The sequence below is a fragment of the Lissotriton vulgaris genome, chromosome 12 (assembly GCF_964263255.1).
Source record: "Lissotriton vulgaris chromosome 12, aLisVul1.2, whole genome shotgun sequence".
NCBI lineage: Eukaryota > Metazoa > Chordata > Amphibia > Caudata > Salamandridae > Lissotriton > Lissotriton vulgaris.
This window is the reverse complement of record NC_141700.1, coordinates 577,690,969-577,706,171: the sequence shown is the minus strand read 5'-3', so window position 1 is coordinate 577,706,171 and position 15,203 is coordinate 577,690,969.

Here is a 15,203-nt window from a genome sequence, read left to right as displayed (position 1 = left end):
TGACCTGGATGTTCTCAATGACCCCAAGTGTGCCGTTGATATACCAAAGTTGGAGGTTAAATGTGTTTTTTTGAGACATAAACTTAACAGATGCAGAGAACAATCTAGTGATTATTCTACCCATGCTCTCTATTTTTCTAACATGGATGAAGGGATTGGGATTCCTATGTATTTAAAAGTTATCACTAGACAATCTCACCAATATGTATTAACCAGGTTGAGACTAGGCATTGTGCATAATTTGGTAGCATTTCCAAGTATGAACATTTATTCTGCCACCCCCTGTCCGTGTGACGGAATTACTAAACAAAGCACGTTGCACTTCATGCTGATCTGCCCTTTGTATAAATCTTTGCAGGTTTTATATCTCAAACCGTTGTTTAAGAAACATTCTATGTCCACTACTGCTAATGCCATGAGATTCCTATTTGCACTTACCACCTCGGATATCTGTTTTTTTATCGCAACCTTTATTCTCAAATCAGTATGGGTTAGAAAAAGTATGGTTTTTTAGTGTTGGTCCAAATCTTTTGCTGCTAGTCCATGTTTTTACTTATTTGCGTACTAATATGTACTTTATTCCCCATCCTCTATTAATCCATAAGTGCCTTTTTTATTATTCTGTACACTTTTATGATGTTTTTATGAACAATCGAATAAAGTTTAAAACTTGAACTATATATATATATATATATTCACTGAAAAAACCATAGGTTATAGACCATATATAGTTAGGGATTAGCATTTACAAAACCTTATTTTACTCGCATAAAACCATTGAAATTCCATATATAGTTAGTTGCGCTAACTATATATCGCGCACCCGCAATCCACTGCTGATGATGTCACATATTACATCATTCATGACATGGTCAGTGACATCACTGATGACATCACTGATGACAACATCCAATGGCTGTCTGTTTCTGTAAAGTTAAAATATGTCTTACATATTGAAGAATGAGTGGATGTATAAGTGTCTGGATGAAGGATTTAGTAGGTGCATGACTGACTGTATGAGAGAGTGATTAAATGTGTCTCACTGAGTGCATGGGTTAGTGACTAAACTGTCTTAATTTGTGCATCATTATATCTGTTGTTCTATGAACTGCTGCATGTGTTGATCAGTAGCTATATGAGTAACTGTATGGGTTATTGATTGGTTGTCCAAGTATTTGTATGGGAGAGTGTGTGTGTGTGAGGGTGGCTGGGAGGTGTGTGACTCTGTGCATACATGTGTGAAAAGTTGATTCACTAGATCTATGGGTTCAAAAGTGCATGTGGAAACAGCTGTATGGGCGGTTTACTGTGTGCATGAGTGTATTGGTGAGTGAATGGATATCTCAGTGCTACCATGTCAAAGTAAGTACATATGTAAAACACAGTACATGTGAGAGTTGACATATATAAATAACTGTGCATAAGAGCCAGTGAATGTGTGAGTGGCTGTGTGGATCATTGTGAACTTGTATCAGGGATTGTATAAGAGAGTAAATATGTGTTAGTATATGTTTGAATAAGTAAGGTGTGTATAACTGTATAGTTGAGTAAATAGAGGTGTGATTGGTTCTTTGCATGACTGACTAGGTGTGTGAGTAACTCCATGGATGAGTGACAGTCTGTGAGTGTCTGTTTACACTGATTGTATCTAAGGTTATATTAGAGTCTGAAGAGGTTCATCGTATTATCACATGAATGATGTCATCAGTGATGTGATCAGTAATGTCAAATGAGATGTCATCAGTGATGTCATCAGTGATGTCATTTGAGATGTCATCAGTGATGTCATTTGAGATGTCATCAGTGATGTCATTTGAGATGTCATCAGTGATGTCATCAGTGATGTCACTGACCATGTCATGAATGATGTAATATGTGACATCATCAGCAGTGGATTGCGGGTGCGCGATATATAGTTAGCGCAACTAACTATATATGGAATTTCAATGGTTTTATGCGAGTAAAATAAGGTTTTGTAAATGCTAATCCCTAACTATATATGGTCTATAACCTATGGTTTTTTCAGTGAATTTTCAAGGTTTTGTAAATGCAAATTCCTAACTATATATGGTCTATAACCTATGGTTTTTTCTGTGAATTTCATTGGTTTTTTAAAAGCTAACATCTGTAGCTGTAAAATGTATTCTTCTTTAAAACCCAAAAAATATTTTAGATGTTTATTGATAATTTTTTTTAAAATATTTTTTTCTTCGCTTCCGGTAAGCGAACCGGGAAGCTTTCCATTAGCTCATCTTGATGCCGCGATCTAGTACGCGAACCGGTAAACGTTTCGTTAGCGGAACTGTGACGCGTCGCGGAAGCGCGACGTATCACGTTGTCGCGTAATGCGTCTTATGACGCGCCGCGTTAACGCTCCCGGAAGTGCTCCGGACCGCGAACCGGAAACGATCCAGGACGCGGCGCGCACCGCGTAACGTAAGCGGAACAGGTCATGTGACTTGTTTATCAAACTTTTCATTGGTTCATTTCACTTTTGGTTTCCAAATGATGTATGACTAGGTTATGTGACCTAAAAATAACACTTTTCATTGGTTCAGAACTTTTGCTTTTCCCAAATCATGTAAACCCCTGCTTCTTTCCTCACTCTGACTTTCATCTTGGTGAGAGAAAGACCATTTTCCAATATTATTGCAATGGCTTCTATCCTTGCTTCAGCTGGTGGACCCCCACCACCACCACAACCTCCTCATGACAAGAGAGGACCACCATCACAATTCATTTCCAACAGAGAGGAGGAAGAGGAGGGCCTAGAAGAAGAGGACACAGATGAACCTCAATTTATTCAGGAGTTGCCCCGTGTTTCCCGAAGGAAAACAAGTTTTATATGGCAGTTTTTCTCAATCCCTCGAGGGGAGAAGAAGGTTAATGCCAAGTATGCCACCTGCCTAATCTGCAAATGCAGATTATCTCGAGGAACTGACAAAAAGTATAGTATGGGCAACTATACTATGCATCGCCATATGGCCAGGTGGCATCCATTAAATTACAGCCGGGCAGAGTTAAGGGACCTTCAAGATAATCCCCCGACAACTCCTGTGGCCAGATCAACATCAAGTATATCTTTGACTGGAAGAGAGGCACAGGAAACTGTGCCAAACATACAGCCAAACTTCAAGCACATGAAGTTAACGTGCATATATTGTGGTGCTCTGCTCTCATGTGGGAACATGAGCGTGAACTTAATCAACTTGGTGTTTGAAAACCATAAGTGCCCTAACCCACCCAAGCAGTAATTTTTTTTTTGCTCCTGTTGAGCCCTTTTCAATGCCCGTTTTTTTGTTGTTTCCCCTCCATGAAAAACACAAAAAAAACATAAAACTGTTCTAAAAATACAAAAAAAACAAAAAATGTTCAGAAAAAAATAAATAAATAAATAAAACAACAAAAACATTAAAAAAAAGTTCTTTTCAGAACTACCTCCCCTTTCAAATAAAATTGCTAGAATGTTTAGCACTCTGGCAAGCTCTATTTCTTTTGGTTCGCTTTCCAGTTCGCTGCCCGGTTCGCGAACTTGAAGCGAACCAAAAAAATATTTTTTTAAAAAAAAGAAGAGTTAGTATAAGGGAAGTAAACAGAGAGTAATGTTAAAAGAAAGACAGCTATAGACAGTAAACCAGAGATACTGTTTAATAGATCTATTTATTAATTCAGGATGACGATAAGGTGTGATCTCTCCTGAGGTTTGTTTAAGGTGAGACCTACTCAAGGTTACAGATCAATTTTACACTTGTTGAAGAATACAGAGCAGATAAATCATGTGAAGGCCTACCAATGAAGTAAGTCATGTCCTCTTATTACATCATTCATGACATGGTCAGTGACATCATCAGCAGTGCATTGCGGGTAAAAAGAGTAGAAAGCATTTACCTTATAATTCTTGTTACCTTTTTAAAATATTTTTTCATACTTTCAATCTGTAAAAGAGAGAACAAACATTTCCAAAAATATTACAACATGTATTTAAAAATTAGAAAAGAAAAGGGAAAAGGTTCAAGAAGAAACAGTTTTTCAACAACTTTGACATTTACAGAAGCCTCTGCTTCTCTACGTCCCCTACACAATCCTAAAGATATATATTTTAAACAAACAGTATCTTCATGCTGATGAACTGAGGCCTATTTTGGAACATGGTGCTTCTTTTGCACTGCTGATGTCTCACAATAGTGATGCAATAGCAGCGCAAAAAAGATGTAAAGCCATCATAAAATTGTGTCTAACATTTTAAATGATTGTTTCAGGATGCAAATAAGATGTGTGCTTTCAAGAGCTTTCTTTGAGGTGAGGCCTATTCCTTTTTTTTAAAAAAAACAGTACCCAGAAGTACAGCACTGTAAGCATTAAAATTGACACTTACAGAAGACTTAGTTTCTCCATATCTACCTCACATTTCTAAATGTATATCATAAGTACAAAAAGCAGAACATTAATTATACATGTTAAATGGTTTATTTTTGCTGTTCTCAGAATGTATCAAATTTCACTTAAATCAGTGACTTGAAGGTATTCATCATGTAACAGCGGGGAAAAAAAAACACAATCAAAATGATTGTGTTTAAAAAACCCATTCAACCTAAGAAATCTGAATTCAAAACTCCTTAAAATTAACTTACTTTCAATAACGTCGAAGGATGTCCTATGAACAGCGTCCACTCTGTTGTGCTATAAATATTGTCAGCCCGCCACTTTCTGAAAGAAAACCTCCATCGTTTTGAAAAATATGTTACATACAAGAAAAGACTTCTCACATTCTACCACATGTTTCCACTAGGCCAAATCATGTTGCAGCGATTCACAAGTCTTGTAATTCTTCCAATCAAATCCCGTCATTTTCTATTTTCGCAACTTTCAAAAAGAAAACATTTAAGATTATTTTCACAATCCTGGACTACTAATATCTTACCCTTCTTTGTCACTCATGTTCTCCTTTTCCTATGACACTGATACTGCTTACTATGAAGCAGACTTACTTGCATCAGGTTTATATAGTTGGATTTTAAAAATTGACATTATAATTAAAAGTTTTGGACCAATAATCTAGACAGCATTGCAGACTTACATTCCCTCTACTTGATGAACCTTTTGCAATTCTTCACAGGAAATCCCGAGATTCTTTCTTTAAAATTTTGGTTTTAAAAACACCAGGTAAGAATTTTTAAGGTCAAACAGCAATTTTTTTTTTAAAGTTACAACGGAATCATTGCAGAATGACCAGCCGTTTCGAGACTTTAAATAAGCTGTATAATGTCCTGATGTTGTTGAAGGACCATCGTGATAGATAATTGCTACAGTTACAAAAGTCCTTCCTGATATTGAAAGCTGAGAAGCCACAATTTTTTTTATTAAAGTTGACAATTTTGATCCATCAGGCCTACATCGTTGGATCATTAAAATGACATACTGTCCATATCTATGTATAAATAATGTTGACATCATTTCAGATTTACATTGGCTACACTCCATGTTGTGATCCGCTGCATTTACTAGCTTATTAAAGGAGACTGATTTACTGTCTGGCAAAGTTAAATATATAAATCTTTCTGAGTCTACACTAGTAGTACTTGATACCCTACAATTCTCGCAGTCATGCTGCCATTGATAAGAAAGCCCAAACAGGTGATCTACATCTACACCCTCATCTTGCAATACATCAAGCATATACATTAAAAACTCCTGACAATCTTGCTGATTATTTTCAGAGAAGTCTGTTCGACCTGAACATTCATCTAACAGATAACGAACTTCAGACACACTTTCTACTTTTGTTCGATCAGTGGTACATTTCTCGAAAACAGAATTCAACAAACAGCATAAAATTTGTTCTGAATTCAACAGAATCTGTTCTTTTAAACTCTCTAGTGAAAAGAGAACATTAACCACTACATTTGCATAGCAGTTGACACCAGAACTGTTTTCAAATTGAAAACCGACAACATCTTCAACAGAATCCACTTTCTTTCTGCTAACAATTTTCGGTTCATTGACTTTTAGTCTTTTTGCAACAACCTCCCTACTATTACTGATATTTCTACGTTTCCGGCCTACCACACGTTTCTCAAACAAAGGATATTGAGGCAAATGTGGCGCATACTCTCTTCTTAACCTATTGTATTCCTTAACACAATCTAGATCCGCACAAATGTTTGTGACATCACAGTCAATCAAGTACAATCCTGATAAAGTTCTAACTCGTGACAATGCCACATATGCCATACCCTCCTTGAACACAGAACTGCCAATATTCACCAATGCACTGTCTACACTTAAACCTTGCGATTTATGGATTGTCACCGCATATGCCAAGCAAACAGGAAACTGTTTACGGCGAACATATAAGTCTTTAACAAGCAAAAACCTAGCAGAACAACGACCAATTAGCTGTACTTCCTCAATGCCATCAAATTTATTTTTTAAAAATTCTATTCCATCTCTATTTCTGTATTTCTCAAAATCAACAACATTACCCATTGATCCATTTACCAGACCTCTTTCAACATGTAAATTCCTTCTCAAAATGATTCGGCAATTTAAACACACATTCAAAGTCTTTTCAAAACCCGCTGTTTTAGATATAGTCTTCTCTAATGAATCCAATTTTGATTTCAAATTCTCTGACAAAATAATTGTTGATCCCATATGCTCTATTTTGTCAATAGCTTCAAGTTTCACAATCTCTTGCTTTTCTAAATTCAACATTTTGTTGTTGAAGAAGGCACATTCTGCAAGAGTTGGCATCAAACATATTCCGGATTTCTTCTCAGTAATTTTCTGAAAAATATTCTCAGGCACAATCTCTTGTTCGGGATATAAATTTGAAAGTAATCGTGCATTTAAAGCTTCTTTTCCATGCTCGGTCACTTTTCCAATTCTAATATCTTGTAGAATTTTCTTGTAATCTTCATCCTTCGCCTGACGCATATTTTCATGCAGTTCAGCATAATTGAAGTTTAACCATATATTGACGTTGCCAATGCTCCCTAGGCACTTCCTGGTATCTTCATGCGTGAGTATTTTGAACACAGGTTGACCTTTTACTGGTGTCAGCTGCAGAAGATCTCCGAAAACAATGATGTGTTTGCCACCAAATAACACATCATATTCAGTTTTAAGTACTTCTTGCATTCTCAAATGCACAAAGGCAAGCATGACATTGGAAACCATGCTTACTTCGTCAATGATAAGTAGTTTCATTTTCCTCAAGACTCTTGAAACTTCACAGCAAGCATCCCCAGATAACTTGTGGTATTGTAATTTGTTGTCATGCTCCACTGGCAGCATCAGTAGACGATGCAAAGTAATACCTTTAATGTTATGTGCTGCCAGTCCAGTAGGAGCGGTGACAACACAAGACAGCGATGACTCAGTCCTTTCCTGCAAATAACAAGAAATTGCTTTAATGAGGAAACTTTTTCCAGTTCCCGCTTCTCCACTCATGTACAGTCGGACAGGCTTCAACGATGTACATGAGCACTCTTTCTTCTCATGACTTAATCCATGCTCAATTTGCTTGGTAACTTCATCATATATTTTCCTCTGCTCAACGTTGAGTTGTTTTTCCAAGTCTTCTAAGTTAACTGAATCCTCCAGAGCATGTGCCATGGCTCTTTCCACTTCATTCATAGCAGTGGCAGCTTCATTTTCGATAATAGGTCCTCCAAGTGGATCTTGACTCAATGAAACAGAACTCTGACTGTCCTGAGAACTGTCTCTGGCAATCTCGGCTGCAATCGTTGCTTCCTGCTCAATTTCCAAAGTTAGCATTTCTTGATATTTGGGAAAAGCAGGACATTCTATGGTCTCCTTAGCAGCAGTGAAAGAGTCTTCGTAACAGAGGAAATCTCCAAGCAGTTCCTCTTCTGCACGCCAAGGCTTGAAAAGTTGCAAAAGTGCTAAATAGAAGAACTCCTTTTTTTCTGGAGATTCGCCACTCAATTTTCGATGGTTTACTAATTGGCATTTTCTTTGCTTGACCAGGCATCCCTCACTTCCAATTACAGCATACACTCCTTTCTCAATATCTTCTTTGATGTTCCTCTTGAATATATAATTTTGTAGAACCTCATATAGACAAACATTCTCAAGGTGACTGCTTCGATTTGGATAATATGTATCCAACATGTTGGTCTTCAAAATGTCGGTACTGTTTGGTTCCTTTTCTGCCAAATACTCAATTTCCCGGACAGGTTTTAGAACTCGATTTCGCGTTGCAGCAAGACCAAGACTCGCCCAAACGATACTCCTGGATTTGGCATAGAGACTTGCTGAAGACAATCGATCAGAACATTCGTAAGCTCCGATTTCTCGATGCGACAACATCTTCAGACTGAAACTGTACAACTTCTTGCTGAGGCTCTTTTCATGGGAAATGTCCTCCCACATATCCTTCAGTTCTGTCTTTTCTTTTTTGGTGATGTAAGATGTCACATACCGAGCCACAGCCATACAGTTGTCAGCCACAAACTGTATATCCATGTTAGCATTCCACATGGACAAAATCACTGGGTTGTAGTCGTTGATGTACGTGGACTCTTCGTTCCTTTTCAAATTGTAAGTATTTTTGGGTGATTTCCTCGTCACATTATGTCGCAGAGAAGACATCAAACTGTTCACTCTTCCTTTAGAAATCACCGGTCGTGGAAAGTTGAAACGACATTTGGTGTAGAACTTGTCCTTGTTTCTGAATTTACGACGACAGTACTTTCCACAACGATGGCTTTGGAAACGTAGAACTTGTTCTCTTAGGCTTTTCTTCTCCGTTGCATTTGGAACAGCACACGTAGAATACTGTTCTATGAAATTCATCACTAAGTCATCCGGATCTGTTCCAAATTTAGGTGCATCCTTGATCCACAACAACATATGTATATGAGGAGCACCTCTTGCTTGGTACTCCTTTCTCCAGAAGAAATCCAACACCTCTCCAAGAGGTGGATTCTTCTTATTTGTGATGAAAGACATCATAGCTTCAAATCTATGATTGAAGTACCTGCATACATTCACTGGATCCAAAGAACACAGTTCTCCAGGTGTCTTGAATTCAATGTTTTCAATATTTCCATTTGCCTCTCGTAGAAATTCAAGTAAGTCTTCCCAGCCATACTCGGCACAGCTCAGAGTGAGGAACCATGTCGGAGTTCCTAAGTTCCTCAGCATACATTTTAAATCACCATGACGACGGTACCAGTACTCATTAGTACCACGCTGACACGCCATGAGATTAATTAAGTGAGAATCCAAAATCAAAATACTGTCTTGGACATTGACTTTATGCATGAAATCACTTGCCGAGATGTTTCGCATCTGTATACCACTTTTTAAGATGTGGTTCACTGCATATGACAGTCCAGACAGATCGCTTTCAAACAGGAGATGAAACAAATATGGAATGCATTGACGAAACCTAGGATCTTCTGCATACAATCGTAAAGTCCGGTATTCAGACGCAGGAATTTGATGAGGTCGCTCATCATATCTTCCTCCTCGACCTGTGGGAAATAGCTGTGGGAAACACCGAGCTTCCAAACTTTCCTCCCAAACACTAATGGGACTCCCTTTGGCTTGTTTCATTTGAAACAACTCAATAGCATTCCCCATGACTTCCTTGGAATGCAAAGGATGAACACTATAATGTTCATATATTTCTTCACTTTTAGAGGCCTCTACTTTCTCAATTTGGCCAGCACACAAATCGCTATCCTCTTCATCACTTACTTCCTCTTCTGCAACATATACATTCTTATAGTACTTATTATTTTTCTTCAAATACAATGTTGCCTTTTTGACTTTCCTAACATCCACTAAATCTTGCCATATTTTCTTATTCTTTGTCGGAACCCCATTAACCAAGATAACCAGAGGTTCCTCTTCCACTTTTTCTACTCCAATTGTGTTAATGTTTTTGTTCAAATCTAGAGGCAAATAAACAACTCTTCCCTTTAATCCTCTCTGTAAATCTGCTGGAGGCAACTTCCCTGTCTTTGGCTCCATTCTTACAATAGCCTGAAAGGGATGGATACTTTGAATCAAAATAGATTCATAAGTATTTAAATCCTTCAATTCAGAAGGAATCTCAACCAATTCCAGATTATTATGAACTGCCCTAGCAGGCATCTGGTTTTGGTTTAATTTATTACAACAATAAGTACACACACGTTGATCCGATCCCAAATCTAAATAATTTTCTACCATCAAGTATGTGGCAAAATCCTTCCATTCACTATTATTTTCCCTTTCACTTTTTGCATATAAATCCACTAACTTAGTCTGATTCTTATAATAAGTGCGTCGACAACATACACAAGTGAAATTAGGCCTCTCACTTGATTTCATCTGAAACGTGGCAATTTCCTTCTGAAAATTATCTGTACTGGAAACCTGTACATTATCTTCAACATTACCCTCTACTTCTGGGTCAATTTGAACATTCTCATCTTTACTACCAAAGTAACAAAACTCAATTTCTTCACAAATATTCTTCACATCTATTTCAGAACCATGCAAAAGAGCAGCACATAATTGTTTAAGCATAATTGCTGGACTCTTAGCATAATACAACATTCTCACTAATTTTCTCACTTTATTATGATGCACTGCTAGCATCCTGAAATGATGAAAAACACTCTGGCATACTCTCCTGGAAAGACAAGCCAGTGAATGACCACGTAAACCTGTTATTTGTCTCACTCTGCAAGGATCTAAATCTTGCAACAACTTCATTTTCTGCTTCAAACGTTTCTTATTAAATGTCCGTATAAAATCACAAAGCAAATTGATGGAAACCTGTCGCACACTGCAAATAGAACTACACTTCCAAATGTACACAGGACCCTTAGGACGTCTTCCTAAAACCTCATCACTTAGCGCCTCTTCTGTCTCTGTTGTCACAAGTTTTTCTTTTTCAACTGGACAACCATCCTTCACTTCATAAGCTCGACCACTGGTGTCAACTGCAAACACCAAATCATTATCCTGAAAATAACTCCCCTCATTAAAAAATGCCTCACAACTTGAACTATGCATCCATTCTCCGGAAAAAACGTCACAAAAGTTACTACGATTTACTACTCTCTTCCATCTACTTTTTGTTTTGAAATCAGAAATTACCTTGCTTAGTTTCCTAATTCTATTAATTACCAAAATAAACAACTTTCGCTTAATTTCAAAAGCATGATCAATAATTTTCTCTACATTTTTCTTCTTCTTATAAAATGCCGCTTTCTGTTGGCCTTTCTTAATATTTTTTAATAAATTAACTATTATCCTATTACGGAACATTCATTTTCGAATGTCCCTAAACTGTTGTTTCCTTCTACTATCATGCACAGAATTATCTCTTCCTCTACCAGTAACATTTTTGATGGGTCTTTCCTTTCCATTTAAATTGCTTTTCTTTTTCTGAACTGAAACATTTTTAGAATAAATACTTTTTTTACTAAAAATATTTCTTAAGAATGATTTTGTGCTCTTACCCGGAGCTTTCTTGGTGTTTTGAAAAGTATTTGGGGAAGAGGACTGCTGCAATAAAAGATCATCCTGCTGTCTTTGACGTTTTCTAGCCTTTCTAATTCGATTTTTCGTTGGCATTTTTCAAATTTGGAAAAGATCTGCAGTTGAATCTGTGGAAAAATATAATAAAAAATGTTATAAACCACTATTACCAAACAGTAAATGAATAACAGTCATCAAAAACTTAATGCCCTACTTATTATTTAACATAGCAAATCTTTTGCACCAGCACTGCATCACAAAAATGACACACAGTGGTACAAAACAGGCATAAAACAATCATAAATCTCTCCCTAAAATTTTAAATGATTAATTCAGGATGACGATAAGGTGTGGCCTATCTAAATGTTTGTTTAAGCCCAGATCTTTGGACTGGGGTGAATGTGTGTCATTGATCCACCTTCGGTCCATCACCTGTTTTGTTTGTTTGAGGTGAGGCCAACACATGGTTGCAGATAAGATTTTCACTGAAGAAAACGCTTTCATGTGTCTCAAGGACATTTTCGTTTTCTGGAATGCCCTAGCACCATTTTTTGGACATTATTAACATGGCTATGTAACTCCCATAATCAAAATCTAAATTTGCCAAGCACAGATGGGACCGTATTTAAAAGACACTTGCACCATGAAGAACGCTTTCCATTTAAAAAGGAAAAATAACATCATAGACACTCATATGCCTTATAAATATGACCCAAAACAACCTATGAAGCTCTAGCAGTACATATCCAGAAATTTAATTGATTTCAAAAAATCGTTTTTAAACACAACATATAAATCAATTGTATACCTGCATTCAAGAGGAAATGACTGAAAATCTCCTTGAGAGACATGAAAGCGTTTTCTGGAATGCCCTAGCACCATTTTTTGGACATTATTAACATGGCTATGTAACTCCCATGATCAAAATCTAAATTTGCCAAGCACAGATGGGACCGTATTTACAAGACACTTGCCCCATGAGGAACGCTTTCCATTTAAAAAGGAAAAAATAACATCAAAGACACTCAAATGCCTTATAAATATGACCCAAAACAACCTATGAAGCTCTAGCAGTACATATCCAGAAATGTAATTGATTTCTAAAAAACGTTTTTAAACACAGCATATAAATCAATTGTATACGTGCATTCAAGAGGAAATGACTGAAAATGTCCTTGAGAGACATGAAAGCGTTTTCTGGAATGCCCTAGCACCATTTTTGGACATTATTAACATGGCTATGTAACTCCCATAATCAAAATCTAAATTTGCCAAGCGCAGGTGGGAGCGTATTTACAAGACACTTGCCCCATGAGGAATGCTTTCCATTTGAAAAGGAAAAAATAACATCAAAGACACTCAAATGCCTTATAAATATGACCCAAAACAAGCTATGAAGCTCTAGCAGTACATATCCAGAAATGTAATTGATTTCAAAAAAATCGTTTTTAAACACAGCATATAAATCAATTGTATACCTGCATTCAAGAGGAAATGACTGAAAATGTCCTTGAGACACATGAAAGCGTTTTTTTAGAATGCCCTAACACCATTTTTTTGACATTATTAACATGGCTATGTAACTCCCATAATCAAAATCTAAATTTGCCAACCGCAAGAGGGAGCGTATTTACAAAAAACTTGCACCATGAAGAACGCTTTCCATTTAAAAAGGAAAAATAACATCATAGACACTCATATGCCTTATAAATATGACCCAAAACAACCTATGAAGCTCTAGCAGTACATATCCAGAAATGTAATTGATTTCAAAAAATCGTTTTTAAACACAGCATATAAATCAATTGTATATCTGCATTCAAGAGGAAATGACTGAAAATGTCCTTGAGACACATGAAAGCGTTTTCTGGAATGCCCTAGCACCATTTTTTGGACATTATTAACATGGCTATGTAACTCCCATAATCAAAATCTAAATTTGCCAAGCGCAGGTGGGAGCGTATTTACAAGACACTTGCCCCATGTGGAATGCTTTCCATTTGAAAAGGAAAAAATAACATCAAAGACACTCAAATGCCTTATAAATATGACCCAAAACAACCTATGAAGCTCTACAAGTACATATCCAGAAATGTAAGTGATTTCAAAAATCGTTTTTAAAAACAACATATCTGTTTCAGCTTACATAAGAGACCATGGAATGGGCTCCATGTACAACAAAAACTTGTGTTACTGCATGCCAGAATGCTACACCGAATATGCAATTACAATTTCTCAAAGAAACAAAATCTATTTGTATATCACTAGAGACAAAGCCACATTTTAAAAACACAGCTTTCTTCATCATTTTCTCCTTAAATCATACTATTCTCTATCTAAATTAAATAAATCTTTTCTCACCTTAGCAAATACTTTTTGAGTTTTGAAAACAGTCTCAGAAATACACCAAATTGTCTTCAGCAGAAGAAAAAGGATGCACTCCAGAGGCTGCAGCTATTGAAAGCACAGAAATACAGATATTCATTTCACATATCTCTCATATTAGCCAATCATAACTCTTCCCTCACTTTTTTCAAATCAAAACCCTTCCCCCCTCTGCCCTCTCTGCCTTTTTTCCATAGCAACCACCTCCTGGAAGACCTCTCATGTTTGCAAATTCACACAACAATGTTTCAATTGAACTCTGAACTCTCAGTGCACCTGCGTATCCAGTGCAATCTTTCATTAAATGTTTCTTCCTTGACCATTCAAATTACATCTTTCAAAGAACACATCCATGCACCCTAACTTTCTGTTTTCAGAAATGGAAATGCACCAATCACTGCTAATGAATCATTAGCATTGGAAATCCTCAGTTTTTTTTCTTTACAAACTCCTACTGTTTCAACTGCCCTTTCATTACCACACTTCATCTGACTGCAGCACAACCTTCTCCAACCATGTTTAAGGTCTGGATTGTTGGACATAGTTACATCCACTGGGCTCAAAGGTATGCTGAGAACAGAAATTTACCTAACCTCAATTTACAAGATGTGGAAATTAAGTGGTTGGGCCAAAGAGGATTAAAATGTCACCAATTGATACCATTGGTGAAAACCTTTATGCATTTGCCAAAACCTGACCTGTTAATTGTGCACTGTGGAGGTAATGATTTGGGCACTTTGACAGGGGTAGGTCTGGAAATGCTTTTAAAGGACACCTTTGAGCAATTAATGGCACTTTTACCTCAAACTGCCTTGGTATATTCCAATATATGCCAAAGACAGAAATGGAGGTGGTCCAACCAATTTTCTCCACAAATTGAGAAAGCGAGGAAGCATGTAAACAAATCTGTTTCAGCTTTCATGAGAGACCATGGAATGGGCTCCCTGTACAACAATAACTTGCGTTACTACATGCAAGATATCTACAGAGGAGATGGAGTTCACTTCTCAGATGAGGGCAACAGAATTTTCATTCTGAATTTAAGACTGTGCATTGGTACCTACTTATAAGTACCTAAATGTACCATAAACCCAAAAGCTCTTCTCAGAGCTACCCTACATCTGATCACTCACAATTATTATTTTTCTCTAACTTTTTTCACTAATTTTCCACAAAATACGCTCCCCGGGCCGCTACCCGGTTCGCTAACCGAAAGTTAACCTCGCGGATTTTTAAAAAAAAATGTTTTTTTTCCGCACATATAAGCCTCCTCAGCCACCCTCAGAAAACCTAGGGGGTCAAGATAAGTCTAC